The following is a 22,065-nucleotide window of genomic DNA, read 5'->3' on the forward strand; positions in this document are numbered from 1 at the left end:
GAGTCATGTGCCACAATGTTAATTGCAGCACTATTTACAATAGCCAGGACATGGAAGCAACCCAAGTGTCCATTGACAGATGAATGGATAAAGATGTGGCACATATATACAATGGAATATTACTCAGCCATAAAAAGAAACAAAACTGAGTTATTTGTAGTGAGGTGGATGGACCTAGAGTCTGTCATACAGAGTGAAGTAAATCAGAAAGAGAAAAACAAATACCATATGCTAACACATATATATGGAATCCATTAGATTTTATGTGCTGGGATTAATCCTATGTGGCTCAAGTTATTTGGGCTGTTGGCTCTGCCCTCCTAGGTATCCTCCATTTTTCATAAATGATAGTACATGTTTTGTAGCTCGGTAGTTTTATCAACCTATTTCCTGCCTGTAGAAATTTATGGTTCTACCAGCCTTCTTTAATTTTGTACTCCATCCCTTTCATTCCCAGCAAGCATTGTTTCTGCTGGCTAGTTCTGGAGACTCTTGCGGCTCTCCTGTATATGTCATGGGATTCACTCCATTAGACAAGAAGTTCTTCCACAGATCTTTCCTAGATAACCCAATCTCTATCTTTGCTTTTTTTGTTTTTTGGGGAATGACTGAAGAATTATGCCCTAAAACTTCCTAAATGTTTTCTAGTTATATTAAAGTGATCTGTGAGATGAACTTTAATCTCCTCAAAGAGCCGTTTGTGTGAATGAACATTATAACCTTTTGATTTTTCTGAGGTATTAACAAAAGATGGCAGCACCTCATGCTTGGCTTTTTCCTCTAGGTCATGATTTTCAGGCAGCAAATCTCTTTAGTACTTTTTATTCTACAATCTGAATAGGCTTAGAATTTCCAAAATCATCCAATACTGACATGCTTTTTTGTACGTTTTTTTGTTTGTTTTTCTTTTTTGTTATTTTAATTGTTCTTCCTCAGTTAATCTCCTTCCACTAATATTTTACTATAAGCAGCAAGAAGAAACCAGGCTGCATCTTCAACACTCTGCTTAGAAATATCCTCAGTTAAATGTACAGTTTCATTATTTACCAGTTCTGCTCTCCACATAACTGAAGGACACAGTTCTGCTAAGCATTCTGCAACTATGCAGCAAAGATGTTCTTTCCTCTAGTTTCCAGTAACATGTTCCTCATTTCCTTCTCAGCCTTCAGCAGCTGTTCCATTAACATCCATATTTTTCTTAACAGTCTGTTCACAATGATTTTGGATCCTGTAAGATGATTTATGTTTTCTCAGTTCTGCTTCTCACTTCTTTCTGAGTCCTCATTAAGAATAGTTCCCATCAATATTTCTACTAACAGTTTCTTCAGAGAAATCTAGCCTTTTCCCATCATTCTCTACAAAATTCTTCCAGTCTCTCCCTATTGTGCAATTCCAAATACATTTTCACATTTTTAGATATTTGTTATAGCAGCACCTCACCCCTGGTACCAAATATATATTAGTTTATTACTGCTGCTGTAATAAATCGTCCAAAAAAGGTAGTTTAAACAATGCAAATTTATTATCTTATAGATTTGTAGGTTAGAATTGCAACAGAAGCCTTATTGGGCTAGAATCAATGTGCCAGCAGAGCTGTATTTTTTTGTGGCATCTCTAGGGAAGAATGTTTCCTTGGCTTTCCCAGCTTTTAATGGCTAACCAAATTCCTTGACTCTTGCCCCCGATCCTTTATCTTATATCCAGCAATGTTGCATCCCTCTAATCATTCTCACAACTCCTTTTCTGACCACAGTTAGGAAAAGCTTTCTGTATTTACAGATCTCTATGACTAGACTGGGATCCCTGGATATCCAGTACCATCTCCCCATTTCAAGGTCCTTAACATTAATCACATTGGCAAAGTCCCTTTTGCCATATAAGGTAACATGCTCATAGGTTCTGGAGATGAGGATGTGGACAACTTTGGCAGCCATTTTTTCTTTCTACTTGGCTTCATCTGAACAGACTTGACCACTATCCAGGGCTTCTCCTTTTCCTTCTTTGAGTACTTGCTGTCCCACATCTACATGTTTTTCATCTTTTGAGTGAGTGTGACCATTTGTCTAATCATTTTAACCAATTAACCTTGCTTGCTTAATTCCGTGGATCCCTTGGTAGCTGACAGGGTATAGGGACTCAGATTATTGTAGACCTCCCTGAAGCTTGGGTTCCCCAGAAAACAGACTGTGAGGTGGGGCATACATTCTAGGAAGTTGGTCAGGGAGTGTTTTGGAGATCATCACTGTAGAAGAGGAAGGAGAGAAGCTGCAAGGTTGGGCAGAGGAAGAGATCAGGCTGCAAGGTGGTCTCAACAAAAGCCTCAGGTGACCAGATGTTAGAGAAGGAGTTTCTGAAACCAGATGGACCCCTTAGATTATTCTGTGTTACGGTGAGAGAACAAGTCCTTTCTGCTCTAGAAGCTACTAATCATCCAATGTGGGCTGCCCACAGAGAATTAATGCAGTCTCTCCAACCCAGGGCAACTTCCAGAGAGGGCTGGCAGTTGAAAGCCATCAGCCGGCAATACTCACAACAGATGGGGAAATAAGCCCTTTAGTCTTGAATGAGAATCTGGAAAGTATATCACAGCACCCACTACTCCTCCAGATTTTGATTTCTTAACTTAGATCTGATCTTTGCTTCAGTATATGTGTTATCTGTTTCTCTGGTGATGGTGTTTGCCCAAGCGACAAATACTGCCATCACCCAAAATTTGCATTAAAACTGAACATTTGCTTGTTTGTTTATATGTGTCTCTTCCAGCTCTATTCAATTCCTCTTGTTAACAAATGCTGCTAAATCACTCCTTTCTCATTTGAGGCCTTAGTGTACTAGAATAAATTTGGTGGAGCTAAAGAATGTAATTTTCCTTGTACAGGGCTGGTTGTTTTCTACAGTAATTCAACTTCCAATTTAGTCCATAGAATGGGATGGTGTTAGGTAAAAGGGGGGCCTATACCATACATTCCTAAAGTTATCTGCGGATGAAAACTAGAATTGAGAATTCTTTCTCCCTCTCACTATCCTGTGCAAAACTTACCAGTTTTGTGACTTGTGGCCAAAAACCTTAACTACATTGAGCCTCGATTTCCTTATTTGCAAAATGTAAGTTATCCACTTTACAGGGTTGCCTATGTGCTGAAAATCAGTGGTATAAAATCTTTAGCACGGTGGGTGGCACAAAATTATTGTTCAGAATGCATTACTTTTCTTTTTCTCTTAGGTCACTTTTAAATCTTTAATAAAATAGTCCTTCATCTCTATCCTTTCATAGGCCACCATTCTCATTATGTACTTATTACATTGTATATCTATTATCATAAGCCTAGCAATGTAATATTTATATAAATTTAATTCATGAAATGCTGCTGTTTTAAGAAGTAAATAATTTTAGGAAAAATAAAATACATAATATGCTTTACTCACACCTTTATAAGTCTAAATGTTCTTTCATTTTTATATAAATAAAATTTTTTATTTATATAAATAAATTTTTATTTATATAAATAAATTTTATATATAACCTAATTAGAATGTAAATTTAAGTTGGGAACAAAGAATCAATTATTTCGGGTACATTTGTTTGTAAAATAGACATATGAATATAAATTATTATATTCATATTTCAAAATATACCTGTTCTAAAACTACAAATATAATAATTAAATTTGCTTTATGATAAGTATGTCTCTTGGGCTTTTTGAAAAAAATATATAAACCTCAGATGAAAGGCAAAACACTTTTCCCCAGAAAATGTGCATAAACAGAGTTTTGAAGACCATTTTTAGAGTTTTGAAGACCATTTTAGTGAAATAAGTGAGGTAGAACCATAAATTCTCACACAGTGGCTATCAAAACTTTAAATATCTATGTATAGTATAAGTATAGTTTAACAACTCTGTGTACATGCACACACTTATGTACACAAAGGAAATAAAATGTTCATGAGACAACACCTATACTATATATATATACTATATGCTGCGCACTCTGAATTTCGCTGTTTTGTTCTATCGTATTCTATTTTATTTAAAAAATTGTTGCCTAACCTCCTAACTTGATCTCATGACCCACTACTCCATCATAACCCATAATGGGTCAGTTCACAGTTTGAAAAACACTGCTGTAAGACTCCTAGGTTTCCATATTAAAAAGTAATGCTTGAGGGTCTAGATAAAAATACGGCTAGAAACTGCTATGACATAAGGAATTAGGTATATCTTAGTTGTGTTAAAGTTATAATTCCTAAAAAAAGCAAAAAATAAAAACAAACAAACAAAAAAACAGGGAAAGAGGAGAAACCATCACCGCAAAACAAAAGTCAGTCACACTGTCCATTTATGTATCTGTCTGCCTATCTATCTGTCTACCTATCTATCTGTCTATCTGGAGAGAATTATATTCATCAATTTCAAGAAAAATTATGAAGTCATTTAATAATATGGTGTATTAAAAATACCCAATAGATACATATTTCTCAAGTAGAGCTTTGTCTAATTTCAGTTCCTGAGCCATTCTATTTTTACCATATATTTAATTTTATGCCTTAAATTCATTATCTTCTCAAACTCAAAAAGAAATAAAGATATGTGTGAATTAAAACCAATTTATTTTTACCACTAGTTTATTTCTTAATTTTATGTGTTTCTAAACACAGCAATTTCATTCCCTTGTTTCAAAATAGAAGGAATCAAAAGCATGTAAGATGCAGAGTCAATCCTGTTTTCATTCATTCACCTTGCTACAAGGTATCAGGACATAAATGTTTGACAGAACTGCTGATTACATTTCTAGCTTATACCTGAAAATTGCACCAGATTATGCATCCTTGAAAGTGCCTTTGTATAATCTAATCCTGGGGCACTGCTAGTTTAAGACACAAATCACAAGCCATAAGATTCAAAACTAGGTTAATATCACTCTCTTTTCATGTTTCTTTCCTTCTGTTAAATTCAAGGTATAAGTAGCACACTAATGAGCAATTTTATCATTCCTGTGTTCTAGTACTATATTCTATTTTAAGCAGAAATGTACAATGTATATTTTCTAAATTAATATACATATTTTCTGAAAATAAGGGCCTGGTCAAATAAAAGCCTCAGAAACTTTGCATGCCAAACTCCTTTTGAATAATAACAGTGTTCAAAGATTATAAAAATTCCCGCAATCAATAAAACAAACTAATCTAGCATTTCCTAAAACATCTGGATGTAAAGTCTCCCTCTTTTTTTGTAACAGCTCAATTAATATCATATACATATTACCTTAAACTAGAAGTATAATTATCAGTGTTTGAAGCCTCTGATTTTTGCTAGGTTTAATATCCTCTCTAAGTATTGGTTTCCTAATAGTTACTTCATAGTGATGATTAAACAGGAGTGCCTCTGTAAAGTGTGTGGCAGGTAGCATTTTGTGACAAAGTGGATGGCCTATTTTTGTTATTGTTCTTTATCAGTGTATTTATTTATTATACAATTTTTAAAAGTTATATTCCATTTACAATTGTTACATAATATTGGTTATTTTCCCCATGTTTTTTAATATATCCTTGTAGTTTATTTTATATATAATAGTTTGTACCTCTTAATCTTCTACCCCTAAATTGCCCCTCCCCCTTCCCTCTCCTCACCAGTAACCACTAGTCTGTTCTCTATGTCTGTGAGTCTGCTTCTTTCGTTACATTCACTAGTTTGTTGTATTTTTTAGATTCCACATACATAGTATTTACCTTTCTATGTTTGACTTATTTCACTTCACATAATACCCTCCCAGTGCATCCATGAAGCTGCAAATGGCAAAATTGCATTCCTTTTTACGGCTGAATAGTATTCCATTATAAAAATGTGTGTGTGTGTGTGTGTGTGTGTGTGTGTGTGTGTGTGTGTGTGTGTGTGTGTATATATATATATATATATATCTCACATCTCCTTTATCCATTCGTCTGTTGAGGGACGCTTAGGTTGCTTCCATATCTTGGCAATTGTAAATAATGCTTCTGTGAACATTGGAGTGCATGTATCTTTTCAAATTAGTGTTTTTATTTTTTTCAGATATATACCCAGGAGTGGAATTGCTGGGTAGTTCTTTTAGTTTTTTGAGAAACCTCCATACTGTTTTCCACAGTGGCTGCACCAATTTACTTTCCCACCAACAGTGTACAAGGGAGAAACCACATCTTCATTCTTCACATATTGATAATACTTTGGACTTGAAGTCAGGTGGCTTGATGTCATCATCTGCCTCCAATTACCAGGTGTACTAACTTAAGGCTGGGGATATATCATCACTAAGGTTAAGTTTCTTTACCTGAAGCTGTAGTTTTTAATAGTATCTATCTCAGAGAATTATTGTGAATATCTAATGATATGATATGTGAAAAGCACTTAGAAGTTTGCTAGCACAAAATACATGTTTAGTAAATGTTAGTTATCCTTATTATTTTCTTTCCCCTACCTCCTTGCTTCTCCTTTCATCCAAATAAGCTCCAATAGTGAAGTATGTAGATATGTATCTCAGAGAATGACAGGAAAATAACATTAAATCTTACCCACTTATTTTCACACTTCGCATCCAATTCTGTCAGCTCTCCTTTCACAATATATCCAGAATCTGAGGGCCGTGGTTCAAAAGGGTTATTGCAATGATCTTCTGACTGTTCTCCCTGCCTCCACCCTTGCCCCACCATAATGAATTTTCAAAGCCAACAGCTGGGAGGTCTTACACAACCCTTCCTTTGTGGCCTCTCTGACTCAGCTCTTACTTCACTCCCCACTGCCACTTCAGCTTATTATTCTTTGAATGTGACAAGACATGATTTTTGTCACAGGATTTACACTTGCCGTTACTTCTGCCTGGAAATTTCTTTACTCATGGTTCACAAACCCTTTGTTGTCAAGTCAGTGCTAAATATGATTTTATCAGAAAAGTCTTCCTCAAGAATATAATCAAAATACATCATCTTTCTCTCTTCCCATTACCTATCTTATTTTTCTTCTTTGAACTTATCACATCAGATAATTTCATTTTTGTCTCAGTAAAATGTAAGTTCCATGAAGAAAATAAGTAACTTTTTTTCCTCCCACTGATGCATTTTTAGAACCTGCAAAAGTATTTGACACACATTGGTGCTTAATAAATATTTACTGAATGGATTCCTTTGTTGAAGAATAAATGCTTAGATTTTGCCATTTTTTTATCCATTGAAGAAGTTAGTGTGATATTTCTTAATGCTTTTAACTACCTTGCAATAAGAGCACAGATGGGCAGAAAAACTTAGTACATGCATCACCAGGCACTGTTATAGGCACAGAAAATGTCACAAGATCTACTGAAGATAACACAGATGGAAAGGAAAAACAAAACAAATGTTCTTTTATTCAGAGAAGCCTATTTTTGCTTTATGAATGTGAACTCTTTTTGAATTTCTGACAATATAAACTATATATTTTTTTTCCATTTTCTATTTTCTTGAACGTTGGTTTCTTTGGCCTTTCTGTTTTCTCTCTCTTCATTGTCCTCACATATCTAGTGATAATTCATTGTCTATTCATGTAAATAATAGTGATCATTAATAATTAGTAATAATAAATTATCAGTATTGGAAACTAATGGGTTTCCTTATAGAGATCACTCTTTCTCGAGAAGGAAATGCAATTGCGAGTGGCAAAGCTCGCAATTGTGAGCTTTGTGATAAGTGGATAAGATATTTTTACAGTCTGTGAGCTGTATACACCACTTGGAACAGACTAAAGTGACCCAAAATACCATCTTTTTTTTTTTTATAACCCTATCCTACTTTCTAGGGGACTCCATACACAAATTCTTCATTTTGCTTTGAGGGCTGGTATTACTAGCTATACTAACCCTGTAAGCAAACCACAATAGAGCTGGTTTTGTATGAGGGGGAAGAGGATCAGCCAGTGAGTTACCATTTCAGACACCATACTGCAGACTCCAGCTAATGGCTTCTAGGAGCTGTCCAAGGCTACCTTGTTATATAAATATGCGTTTCTTCAGCAGCTCTTCTATGTCTGCTGGTTTCTCTGGCTATATTAGATGTGTTATTGATTTGAACAAAAGAGCTCTTTAATTTCCATAACTCTTTGATGCAACTGGTTGACTTTCCTGATTATTTGGGAGGCTATACATTTATTTAAATTTCATCTTTTCAGTATATCTTTTCAGTAAGAGTTTGGAACAAAAGCATCGCACCCCTTCCTTTCAATCAAATATGTGTTGGGTGTTTAGTAGTTTCTATGCATGTCCATGAATATAGGTGAAGGATTCATGGTTACTGGTACAGGTTGTTCCAGCGGAGGAGACAGAAGAGATAACAGATAATGTAGTAGACTAAACACTACAGAAGTGGTAACTGTGAGATAACATATTTAGCAAACAGAAGGAGTACTAAAACCAGCCTGGGGATTTGAGATTGTTTTTAGAAGAGATGATGCTTATGCTGAGTACTGAAGAATAGGATTTAAACAGGCAGAGAGGGCTAAGGGAAAAAAAGCCCAGAGTCAAAAGCTTTAAAAAGAATATTCTAGGTGGGGGAATTCTAATACGATACAACATAATACAATACAATGTAATAAAATAACCTGTAAAACATTTGCATCTTTAACACCTACTTGCTACAATTAGAATAAAATATTTCCTGGCAAAAGGAAATGGGAATTTACAAACTGGCCGCTAGACATTCTTACTTTCTTCCTCAATATTGTTTTTAATAATATGATATTTTTGTTTTCAATAAGGCAGATTGTTAGGCCAGAGTAATGCTATAATGTACCTAAAATATTTTAATGTCAATGTCCAAATAAACACAGATCCGCTGCTCTTTTGAAAGTCATTAGGCCTTACGATAATGAAAGATAGCAGCTGATTAATTTTTTGCAGTTATGTCTCTCATTTTATGACACTCCAGATGCTTCCTTTCCCTTCGTTTAAACACTACACACAGTGCAAAGCATAAACATATTTGTTTTCCAATGTGCAATTAAAACTGCCCAAACTCTAGAGACCATAAGCAATATTATTTGACCTTGTGTGGTCTGTAGTTACAATATTCAGTAACCAAATGACAATAAAACAAATAAGAGGTTAATGAAACTGCTTTGCTTCTTTAAATTTACAGTATAGTGCTAATTAAATATGTTTGTTTCTACTTCTTTCTTTCTCATTCTGTCTCCATTTTGCCCTATATTTACATTGTCCTTCAAAGCTTCATCCAAAATTCTTTCAATTATTTTGCATTACTAACTTCATTATATGTATATGTATGTGTTTGTTTTCTTCAAGTCTACTGCTTGTTTTTTTATTCTTTTTACAGTTCCTTTCAAAGAACAGATGCTTTTAATTTTAATAAAGTCCAGTTTATTAATTTGTTCTTTTATGGGCTTTGTTTTTGGTATCATATCTTAAAATGAGTTTGTATAGCCCAAGGTCACAAAGGTTTTCCCTTATTCATTTCAATGGAAATTTTATAGTTTAAGGTTTTACATTGATCCATGATTCATTATGAGTTAATTTTTGTACATGGTATGAAATAAGAATCTAAGGGGCTTATTTTGTTTGTTTTACGTATGGCTGTTAAGTGTTGCAGCTACTGAAGTACTCTTTTCCCTTTTTTGTAAAACATCCGTTGCCTATATCTGTGCAAGAATAATTCTGGAATCTTTATTCTGTTTTGTTCCACTGATCTATTTAATGGTCTATATGCCAATTCTGCACTGCCTTGATTATTGTGCAATTATAATAGGTATTGAAATCAGGTACCTTAGTCCTCCAACTTTGTTCATCTTTTACAAAATGTTTTGGCTATTCTAGGTTCTTTGCATTTCCTTGCTAATTTAAATGTAAGCATATGATTAATTTTTAAAATTAATTAATGAGTAAAGATTAACTATACATAATGTTCATCTAATACCCCAGGTAAATGCTAAGTAGAAAATAAAATGTAAAGATAAGGGCTCACCTACTTTACACTTTTTTTGAGTCACTTAAAATATTTCAAGTTAATTACAGCTGGTAAGTTGACACAATAAATACACTGAATTGGCACCTTGTATCTAAAATGTATATGGAATTTAAATAAATGAAGGTTTCTCTTCTAGAGAGTTAGAATACCTCAGAGCTGGGAAGAATGATCTAGTTCAACTGCATCTTGAGCCTCAGGGAAGTCGGGAGGTTTGCAGAGGATTAAAACACTACTATTTATAGTAGGCAAAGTTAAGATTCATAGCAGGTGGGCCCTGATCAGTATATTTTATATTATGCTCATCTGTAGTTTCCTCAGAGATACTGAGAGGCTGTTTCCTGGGCTATCGTCCTCAATAAACTGAAACTCACTGCTAGCTAGCTAGCTTAAGTAAATCTACATTCTTGAAGAAATAAATGAACAAGCCATTACTACTGCTATATTTTACTTTATGCAATGTAACTATATCCATATCACTACTGTTAATATATAATGGAAATCTAATGTGCTTTGATCTTCGGCCATAAGGTGCATATTTTTTCATCTTCCACATCATCATCTTAATGAAGTTTATTTTACATTAAAATTCTGGTAGGCATTGCTCAATGTCCTCTGATAGACTCTATCCAGCTCTGTGAATTTGGCCAAATCATTTTAGTAAATGTCTTAATTTCCATATCTAAAAATGACAGCTTTATATATGAAGGTACATATTAGGACCCCAAATATTAAATTCTATAGTATCTATTAGATATTTGAAAGCAATGGATGTGTAGAATCAGTCAGCATGTTAACAAATATCTGTATTGAAGACACAGAAACTCTGGTTCAGAAATAATTCAGGGATGCCTGAGCAAGTGGAAGAGTAGATATTGTCAAGTTGAGTGAGGATAGCAGTTATTCCTGAAATATTTGTAATTCCTATTTTAAGTTCTACATGCAAGAGAATAACACAGAGATAATGCTATTGAGTCTTCTGCATTAGGAACAAAATTGCCAACCTAGGATGCAACCAAATGATCAACCAGAGAAAGGACTGATTAAAATACACTTGCGTTGGAGATTAGGTCTCATTCTCATTGCCAGTATCTTGTTAACTCTAGAATTCATTTTGTGTTCATTTGTGTTTATTAATCTTCATAGAAGGCCATTTCTTTTTACAGAATATTTCAAGCATCCTATGAAAAAAGACAGTGTAAAATGTAATCATCCACTTTATACTATCTGGCTATGCTACCAACATTGGCAGAAGGGGGTTAATGACATTCACTTCAACCTCCAAGCATCCTTAATCATTAATCCAATAGTAACAAACATTGTCTCTGGTCCAAAGCTACTTTCCTGTAGCTGTCACCTTTCCTCCTAAACCCCTTCAAATGATCTTCAGGCAGTCCTGTGACAGCACTTCCCAAGTTATTCTCTAACATGATTTCTAGGGTGCACTTGTCACATTACTGAGAAATTTGGTAGCAAGAAATATATTTTTCTGAACAGCAAGCTCAGTAAGAATAAGATGGTTGCAGAACAACTCTCTAGATGATCATGTTTATGTTAACATGAGGAAAAGTTTGCTTTTTGTAAAATATTGTGATATTGTAATATAATTCTTGCTATGTTTTCATTGATGTCACATAACAAGAAGTTAATAAAATAATATATATGATAATAAACAAATTTAACTGCTACAACAATGGGTTTTCACCTTGTAAATTGGTAATAACTCAAAACGTAAAAAAAATTTCACATTCATGAGCAAATTTTCTGTTTTTTTTCTCGACTGTTTTTATAATTCAACTATTTAAAAAAGTTATCAGTTCCTCAGAAGAATAGGTCAGGACCTCGACTCGGTGCTTTGTGACTGCCTAGAGGGGTGGGATAGGGAGGGGGGGAGGGGGGGAGGGAGGGAGACGCAAGAGGGAAGAGATATGGGAACATATGTATATGTATAACTGATTCACTTTGTTATAAAGCAGAAACTAACACACCATTGTAAAGCAATTATACCCCAATAAAGATGTTAAAAAAAAAAAAGAATAGGTCAGGACCATATCAAAGCTCTCTTTGAAATTTTGCAGTTCTTTACATATTGAGGTGTAATATGAATTGACGATACTGCAACAATTCTTAAAATGTGTTAATTCACCTTTAGACTATTGTAACTTTGTCACTAGCATCAAGCAGATTTTTAAAGACAGGTAAATCTAAATAATCCAGAGACCTCAGAATCATGAGTTGCTAGTTAAACGTGTTAATACTATTCAGATTAAAGCCTTGTTATCTGAAGAAAATGAAGTTAAAATTATGTTGTCTGCTGATTTTTTTTCCAAAAATTATACTGTAAATAGAAAATTTCAAATGTCCACATATACTTTGTAGTGATTGGACTCTGTTTGTAATTACCTTTACATGGGTAAATATCTATTTGAGGCACATAATTAAATCTTTTATAAGAAAATGTATATTCACTTTATTCTTAAAATTTCAGTAAATAATATTAAATTACAGTAGTGTTGTTTTAACTAAACATGGCCTTATTTAGTGTAGGCATTAAAATGTGCAAACCAGGAAGACCAAACTAAAGAACTGTTGAAACAAGAGATATAAATGCATCTTTAGACCCCTTCCCAGCATATTATATATAAAGTGATCAATAAGCCTTTGTTAAGTGAATGAATCTTATGAACTGTGATGTGGGAATCTAAGTTTTCAGGATGATATGCTAGCACTTTGTTCTGTCAGAGAGACAAAGATGTTACAGAGCTCTGAAGTTTTTGGAATATTATTAAGTTTCATAAAGTTAGGTAGAAATATTAGAATATGTCATCAGATTATTTTCCTAATTTGTAAACATTCAGGTCTGAGTGATCTGAACGACTGCATGTAACAATTAGGAGGACTTGGTAAAACAACTCAACATCTTCACACTGAAAAAAAAATGAGTAAATGAGTAAATTATATCTATATATACCTGATCTAACTGCAAAGGAATAATGTCCCCCCAAATATCTACTGCTCTCAAACTCCTGCCTAGAAGTTGCCAGGGTTAACAGAATTTTAAAAATCACTTCATCCTCAAAAACAAAAAAGCAAAAATGTTCCTTCCAATTTACATTTCTCTTACTGAATTGTTTTTTTTTTAACACCTTTATTGGAGTATAATTGCTTTACAATGGTGTGTTAGTTTCTGCTTTATAACAAAGTGAATCAGTTATACATATACATATGTTCCCATATCTCTTCCTTCTTGCATCTCCCTCCCTCCCACCCTCCCTATCCCACCCCTCTAGGTGGTCACAAAGCACCGAGCTGATCTCCCTGTGCTATGCGGCTGCTTCCCACTAGCTATCTATTTTGCCTTTGGTAGTGTATATATGTCCATGCCACTCTCTTACTTTGTCACAGCTTACCCTTCCCCCTCCCCATATCCTCAAGTCCATTCTCTAGTAGGTCTGTGTCTTTATTCCCGTCTTACCCCAGGTTCTTCATGACCTTTTGTTTTTTCTTTCTTAGATTCCATATATATGTGTTAGCATACGGTATTTGTTTTTCTCTTTCTGACTTACTTCACTCTGTACGACAGACTCTAGGTCCATCCACCTCACTACAGATAACTCAATTTCGTTTCTTTTTATGGCTGAGTAATATTCCATTGTATATATGTGCCACATCTTCTTTATCCATTCATCTGTCCATGGACATTTTGGTTGCTTCCATGTCCTGGTTATTGTAAATAGAGCTGCAATTTTATGTGTTAGTTTGGAATACATCAAATGGATTCTGTCCTTGGGCAAGTCACTCTACCCCAAGGGGTGCTCCTTTGCTTACATTTGTGTTAAGGAGGAACGTAAAGTAACTGATATAAAATTATGGCAAGTATTTGGATCCAAGCAAATATACAGTTGCAAATGATTATAGGACGTCACCAGGAAAGATTGATTGGCTATATTTTAGAATCTTCAAATTTCAAAGCAGACATCTTTATTTCATATGACCTGAAAGCTGTCAGTGCCATTTAGTATACCAAGAAGATTTCAACATCAAACAGAACTCTGTTTTTAATCCCAGGTCTGTCACTTGTTTAAAAAAAGTAACTTCTTATGCTAAAAAATTTTTCTTATTAACTTACTCTGGTATTTTATTTCATTTTATTATTTTATTTATTGTATTTTAATCTAAGTAATATAGCCTTAGTTTTGTAATGAGAAAGGGAAAATATCAAAACTTGAGGTTGTTATGAAGATTAAACAATATAACTAATTAAATAATGCAGTAGGATTCAATAATACAATATATAAATATAAGCAGTCTAATTCCTACCTCATTATGACCTTTGTATCCCCAGTACCTGCCTTACTAGTACCAACAATCCAAAAATATGTATTCTTAGAAATTAACATATGAAGATGCAATAAAAATTGGAGCCTGGAGTTCCTTCCACCAAATATCCAGGGAGTCAGTCCAAATAACACAATAAGAAAAAAGAGTGTAGGTTCTTACTATATATACAATAGGTAGCTAATAAGGACCTACTATATAGCACAGCGAACTCTACTCAATACTCTGTAATGACCTATATGGGAAAAAGAATCTAAGAAGGAGTGTATATATGTATATGTATAACCGATTCACTTTGCTGTACTGTAGAAACTAACACAACATTTTAAATCAACTATACTCCAATAAAATTTTTTTTAAATAGTGTAAGTTCTACTTTCTATTGAAGATTGACAGAGAGATTATTAATTAACCTTTTAGAGGAAACTGACTAATTCCATCTTCAAAAAATTCAGAAAAGTAACTATCAAAAGAGATATATTATTAAGCTAAAAAGGGTTTTCCTTTTTTTCTATTTTTTTCTCAAACAGAATTTCATGAGAGATCATGTGGATTATTACTGGGTTGTCTTTAATTTAACTGCCATATTGATTCAATATAGTATTATTTACAAACTATGAATTTAGGATCCAGGATTGGCATAAGACTAAAGAGTAATCAACATAAAAGCAAGAGGTTTCCTTTTCTTATGTTTACCATACTTTATTTTAAATACTTGTCCAGTGGTCTTTTTTCCTGAGTAGTTTCTAAATATTTTTGAGATTAGCAATGACATTTTTCTATTTATACTATTTGTCTGTGCCTAGTATATACATGACATGTAGAAAGCACAGGAAATATACATTAAATTGAAAGATTAAAAATGATCATAAGAGGACATAGAGGAGGTTGAGTTCCTCTTTCACATAAGGTAGTTGAATTCAGATCTATTTAAATTATGGTTGTAGAATTTGGAGTGCTTGTCAGGTATACAAGCTAATAAATTACCCTAAAAGAAAATGCTGTGACTATCATAAGCTACACAATAAAGTATAGCCTCATGATCTTGTCTACTAAAGAAGCCTCTAGCTTTCTTACTGCTTGTAATGGGTGGACAAGAGAAAAATATTTTTCAACCTTACGTGCTTTGGAACAAAAATTAAAATGACAAAATATTGTAATAACAACTATACTTCAGAGTTTCCAACTTGGGTAGAAACACAGAGTGAAGATACTTTGTAGTCATAGCCTTAGAGGTATTTGAAATATAACAGACTTTTACATTTGGTTGGACAACCAAGTTTTTATGATTACCAACATGGCATATCATAATATTTTGCAGCTACCCATCAGTGTAAAGAAAAAAGGAGATGAGGGAACCGCATGGCCACCTAATGATGGGTGAGTACCTTATATTCTGAGTAGAATGGATTTTTTTCTTCTGGTTTTATTGAAATATAATTGACATCCAACACTGTATAAGTTTAAGGTGTAGAGCATAATGGCTTGACTTACATATACTGTGAAACAATTACCACAATATGTTTAGTTAACATTCATCACCTCATATAGTTACAAAAAAGGTTTATTTTGTGTGTGTGTGATGAGAACTTTTAGGATTTACTTTCTTACCAACTTTCAAATGTACCATACAGCAGTGTTAATAGTCATCATGTTGTGTATTACATCCCCAGTATTTATTTATCCTATTTCTGGAAGTTTGTACCTTTTGACCACCTTCACCCAATTCCCCCACTCTCCACCCCTCGCCTCTGGAAACCACAAGTCTGATCTCTTTTTCTATGAGTTAGATTTCTTTAGATTCCATATCTAAAATTAAGATTATGCAGTATTTGTTTTTCTCTGTCTGACTTATTTCACTTATATAATGCTCTCAAAGCCCATCTATGTTGTCACAAAAGACAGGATGTCTTTCTTTTTAGTGGCTGAATAGCCACTATATGTATAATTGACACTTAGACAACTCAGGGGTTGGGATGGCGACCCTTTGCACATTTGAAAATCGATTTATAACATGTAGTCAGCCCTCCCTGTACTGGATTTCTCATATCTGCACTCTACATCTGTGGATTCAACCAAACTTGGATCATGTAATACATAGTATTTATTATTGAAAAAAATCTGAGTATAGATGGACGTGTAATGTTCAGACATTTGTTGTTAAATGGTCAACTGAATATACCACAAGTTCTTTATCTATTTATCTCATGATGGTCACTTACATTGTCTTTGTCTTGACCATTGTAAATAATGCTGTAAGAACATTGGGTACATATATCTTCTCAAAAAAATTTTTTTTGTTTTCTTTGGGGAAAAAACCGAGAAGTGGAATTACTGTATCATATGATAGTTCTGTTTTTAATTTTTTGAGGATCTTCTCTACTGTTTTCCATGGTAGCTATAACAGTTGACATTCACACCAGCAGTACACAAACAAGGGTTCCTTTTTCTCCATATCCTTACCAGCATTTGTTATTTTCCTTTACTTGATAATAGCCATTCTAACAGGCATGAGGTTGATATTTTTCTCATTGTGTTTTGATTTTCATTTCCATGATGATTAGTGATGTTGGGCATCTTTTCATGTACTTCTTGGCGATTTTAATGTATTTTTGGGAAAATGTCTATTCAGGTGATTTGCTCATTTTTAAATTGGATGATTTATTTGCTATTCAGTTGTGTGAGTTCTTTGTATATTTTGGGTATTAACTCCTTATCAGGTATGTGGTTTGCAAATACTTTTGCCTATTCAATAGACTGCCTTTTCACTTTGTTGATTGTTTCTCTTGCTTTGCAGGAGCTTTTTAGTTTGATGTAGTCTCATTTGTTTACTTTTATTTTGTTGCTTTTGCTGTAGGTGTCATATCCAAAAATTTATTACCAAGACCCATGTCAAGAAACTTTTTCTCTAAGTTTTCTTCTAGGAATTGCTTGGTTTCAGGTCTTATATTTCCGAGTCTTTAATCCATTTCAAGTTAAGTTTTGTGAGTGGTGAAAGATAGTGGTCTATAGTCAGTCTTTCACATGTGAATATCCTATTTTTCCAGCGCCATTTATTGAAGAGGCTCTTTTCTCCTTTGAGTATTCTTGACTCCTTTGTCAAATATTAGTTGGCCACATATGCAGGAATTTATTTACAGGCTCTCAATTCTGTTACATTGGTCTATGTGTCTGTTTTGATGTCAGTGCCATACTCTTTCGATTACTATAGCTCTGTAATATAGTTTGAATTTCAGGTATGGTGATGTTTCCAGCTATGTTCTTTATTCTCAATATTGCTTTGTATAATCAGGGTCATTTGTGGTTCTACACAAATTCTAAGATTTTTTTTCTAGTTCTTTAAAAAAATGTTTTTGGAATCTTGATAGGATTTTCAATAAATCTGCTGATGGCTTGAAAAGAATGTCTTAAAAAGAAAGCCATTTCATGCAAATGTAAACTGGAAAATTTTAAGAATTTCAACGAAACTTTAATTTTTAAGTTTTTCAACTTGAGTACTAAGGAATCAGGATGCTAGGCACTAATAGAAGTATTCTTGTTATTTTGAAATATTATAATTCAAATAGAACACCTGTTGCATTTTCTGCAAATAGGATGAATTATACAAGAAACATTCATTTCTCTTCAGAAAAAAATGACTTTTCCAGAACAATGCTTTTAAGAATCAAGTCCACAGTGGTATAAATGGAAAATATTTAGATGTGTTCCCATGTACTTAAGGAGGTATATTTCTTTGAAGAAACAGACTTCATAATACTAAGGAAAAGGAAAATAATTCAGATTTCCTTTTTATATTTTCTTATTATCCCTAAATGAGTGAACTATTTCACTATTTTGTTTCTATTAATTTTTTAAGCTTTTTGTTTTGGGATAGTTGTAGCATCACATGAGCTATAAGAAATAACACAGAGAGGGCCCTATACTATAAATCACAATAAGAATATTGGCATTTTAGAAATCCTTTGACCTTACTCAAGTCCACCAGTTTTACATGTGTTAATTGTGTGTGTTCGTGTGTAGTGCTATGCTATTTTATTACATTTACATTTATGTGCCCAGCATGTAAATCAAGATACAGAACAGTTTCATCACAAGGATCACACATGTTGCTTTCTTATAATCACAGACGCCTGTCTCCACCACCACCTCCAACCCTCTTACCTCTATAATTTTGTCATTTCAAGAATGCTATATAAGCAGAATCAAATAGCATGTAACATTTTGAAGACTGCCTTTTTACTCAGACTGAATCTACCCAGGCTGTTATGTGTATCAGTAGTCTCTCTTGATGAGTAGGATTTAAAGACGTGGATGTAACACTCTTTATTTAACCATTCACCCTTTATTTTTTCTTAACTAATTAATTAATATATTTATTTTTGGCTGTGTTGGGTCTTCATTGCTGTGCACAGGCTTTCTCTAGTTGCAGCAAGCAGAGGCTACTGTTCGTTGTTGTGCATGGGCTTCTCATTGTGGTGGCTTCTCTTTGTTGTAGAGCATGAGCTCTAGGTGCACAGGCTTCAGCAGTTGTGGCACATGGGCTCAGTAGTTGTAGCTCTCAGGCTCTAGAGCACAGTCTCAGTAGTTGCAGCACATGGGTTTAGTTGCTCCGCGGCATTTGGGATCTTCCTGGACCAGGGCTCGAACCCGTGTCCCCTGAATTGGCAGGCAGATTCTTAACCACTGTGACACCAAGGAAGTCCCCATTCACCATTTAAACATTCCAGTTTGTGATTCTTACAAATGGAGCTGCTATAAACATTTGTTGACAAATTTTGCATGAACATAATATTTCACTTGTTAGAATTAAATGCCCAGCAGTGCTATTGCTGGATCACATGGAAAGTGCATGTTTAGATTTTTTTTTTTTAAAGAAACTGCAACCTGTATTTTATAGTGACTGGACAATTTTACATTCCTTGAAGCATTTCATGAATGATCCATTTTCTCCACATCTTTACCACCATGTGGTATTTCCACAATTTTTTTTTCAATTTTAGTTATTTTGGTAGGAGGTACTGATACCCAATTTTTGGTCTTAATTTGAATTTCCTTTATGGAAAATGATGTTGAACATATTTTTATGGGCTTATTTTCCATCCATGTAGCCTCCTCAGTGAAATGTTTGTTCATTTATTTTACCCATATTTTTCATCATATTTTTGGTTTGGTTTTGTTTTGTTTTTACTAAGTTTTGAGAGTCTTTATACATTCTAGATGCAATTCCTTTGTCAAAATGTGCTTTGAAAATACTTTTTTCCAGTACCTTGTTTATCCTTTTATTTTCTTCACAGGGTCTTTAACAAGGCAAAACTTTGTTGTTGTTTTTTTTCATTTTGACATAGTTTAATTTGTCAACTTTTCAGCTTTTGGATTGTGCTTTTAATTTCAATTCTAAGAACTTTTCACCTAGCCTTAGGTCCAAAAGATTTTTCTCCAGTTTTTATTTAAACATTTTATAGTCCTACATTTTAGATTAAATTGTTATTTAAATTATATACAGGCATAAAATTTAAGTTGAGACTAATTTAGACACCCAATTGCTTCAGCATCATTTGTTGAAAAGGTGCTCCTTCCCTTATTAAATTGCTTTGGTACCCTTATAAAAAAAAGTCAGTTGGACAAATATATGTTGGTCAACTTCTGGGTTCTCTATTTTTTTTTCCTCTGGTCTTTTTGTCTGTTTCACCAGTAGTAGCACATTGTCTTGGCTGCTGTAGTTGTCTAATAGGCCTTGATGTTGGGTAGAGAAATTTCTCCATTACATTCTTCTTTTTTCAAAATTATTTGAATAATTCTAGGACCTATACCTCTCACACAAGTTTTAAAATAAGCTTGTCTGTGTCTAAAAATATATTGCTAAGATTCTGGTGGAAATTGCATTAAACAAATGGATCAGCTTGGAAATAATTAAGATTATTACTCTGTTAAATCTTCTAATCCATGAACACAGTGTTTCTCTCCATTGATTTAGAGCTTCTTTGATTTCTTTAATTTACATTTTGAAATGTTCATGTTACGGATGCTGTACCTGTTTTCTTAAATTTGTACCCATGCCATTTTCTTCAGAGGAATTGTAGATATTTTTACATGTTTAATTTTGGTTTCCATGAGATTGTTATTAGTCTGTAGAAAGGCAATTAATTTTTGCATTTTGATAAATTGTCTGGCAAACTTGCCAAACTTACTTATTACTTTTAAGAATTTTTTTTGGTAGATTTTGGAATTTTCTAATGAGACAACAATATCACATGCATGTGCAGATTTTTTAAATCAGTACTTTCCAATATATATGCCTTTTCTTTTACTTGCCTTAGTTCAGTAAATAGAACTTCCATATTATGTTGAAGGTATTGTTGAGAGTAGATGTCCTAGAATGAGTCCAATCATAGAAAATGTTTAGCATCTCACCATTAAATATGATGTTCACTGTAGATAATCCTATTAACTTTGAGAAATTCTCCTTTATTCTTAGTTTGCTGAGGGTTTTTTTTTAATAAATGGGTATTGATTTTGTCAAATTTTTTGTTTCAGTTAATTATGATCACATGATTTTTCTTCTATATCCTATTAATATGGTTGAATACACTGATCAATTTTTGAATATTGAACTAGTCTTGCATACCTGGAAGAAACTCCATTTATTCATAGTATATATATATTTTATACATTACTGGATTTGATTTGGTAATATTGTCTTGAGGATTTTTGCATCTACGTTCCTGAGAGATATTGTCCTGTAGCTTTCCTTTTTGCACTATCTGTCTGATTATAGAATCAGGATAATAGTAATTTCATCAAATGAGTTGGAAAGAGTTTCCTAGTGACCTATTTTCTGGAAAAGTTTTTGTAAAATTTATGGTTACTCTTTAAATGTGTGCATGATTCTCTAGTGAAAGCATGTGAGCCGAGGTATATGTATCTGGAAGATTTTAAATTAGAAATTTAACTTCTTTAGAGATAATGAGTCTAGTCAGAATGTCTATTTCCTTTTGATTAATTTTGTGAATTTGTGATTTTCAAGGAATGGAAATGGCTTAGGATCTGTTATTATATCCCCATTCCCTTCCTAATTTGAGAGTTATTACTTCATTCTTATGTTTGTTAGTCTTTCTCAAGGTTTATCAACTTTATCGACTTTTACTAAATAACAAACCTTTGACACATTGATTTTTCTCTATTTCAGGTTTAATTTTTTGACATCTTTTCTTTTCTTATCCCTACATTGCATTTATTTTGTTCTTTTTCTAGTCTCTTGAAGTAGGAGATTAGATTACTGATTTAAGATATTTCCTCTTTTTCTAAGATAAGTGTTATAAATTTCCTTCTGAGAAATGATATACCTGTGTCCTACATATATTGATATCTTGTATTTTCACTCAGTTCTATGTATTTTTGTCACTAACTTTGCAACTCTTTCTTTGACTGGTAGATTATTTTAAAATGTATGATTTATTTTCCATGTGTTTGGAGATTTTCCTGCTGTATTTCTATTATTTTTTTCCCCTAATTTGATTTTACTGTGGTCAGAAATCAGAATCTATCTATCTGCAATTTATTGAAATTGGTTAAGGTTTGTTTTGTGATTAAGACATGCTCTATCTTGGATAAATTTTGAGAGGGGTGTTGAAGTCTCCAAGTATAATTCTTGATTCATCTATTTATCCTTTCAGTTTTATCTGTTTTTGCTTCATGTATCTTTCAGTCTGCTGTTCAGTGCATATTCATTTAAAATTACTGTATCACTTTGA

The 22,065-nt window shown here is 33.4% G+C and overlaps 1 protein-coding gene across 27 annotated transcripts in view; it reads left to right on the plus strand.

The window, feature by feature from the left end:
* LOC307189655 (uncharacterized protein) overlaps window positions 1-22,065 on the plus strand; it is a 2,229,222-nt gene that overhangs the window by 2,179,984 nt on the left and 27,173 nt on the right. For all 27 annotated transcript variants that reach the window (XR_013829263.1, XR_013829264.1, XR_013829268.1 and 24 more), the window contains one exon: window positions 15,636-15,694. The gene's annotated coding sequence lies outside the window, so the exon portion shown is untranslated. The remainder of the gene's footprint in view (window positions 1-15,635; window positions 15,695-22,065) is intronic.

The sequence above is a fragment of the Stenella coeruleoalba genome, assembly GCF_951394435.1.
Source record: "Stenella coeruleoalba genome assembly, chromosome: 7".
NCBI classification, from domain to species: Eukaryota; Metazoa; Chordata; class Mammalia; order Artiodactyla; family Delphinidae; genus Stenella; species Stenella coeruleoalba.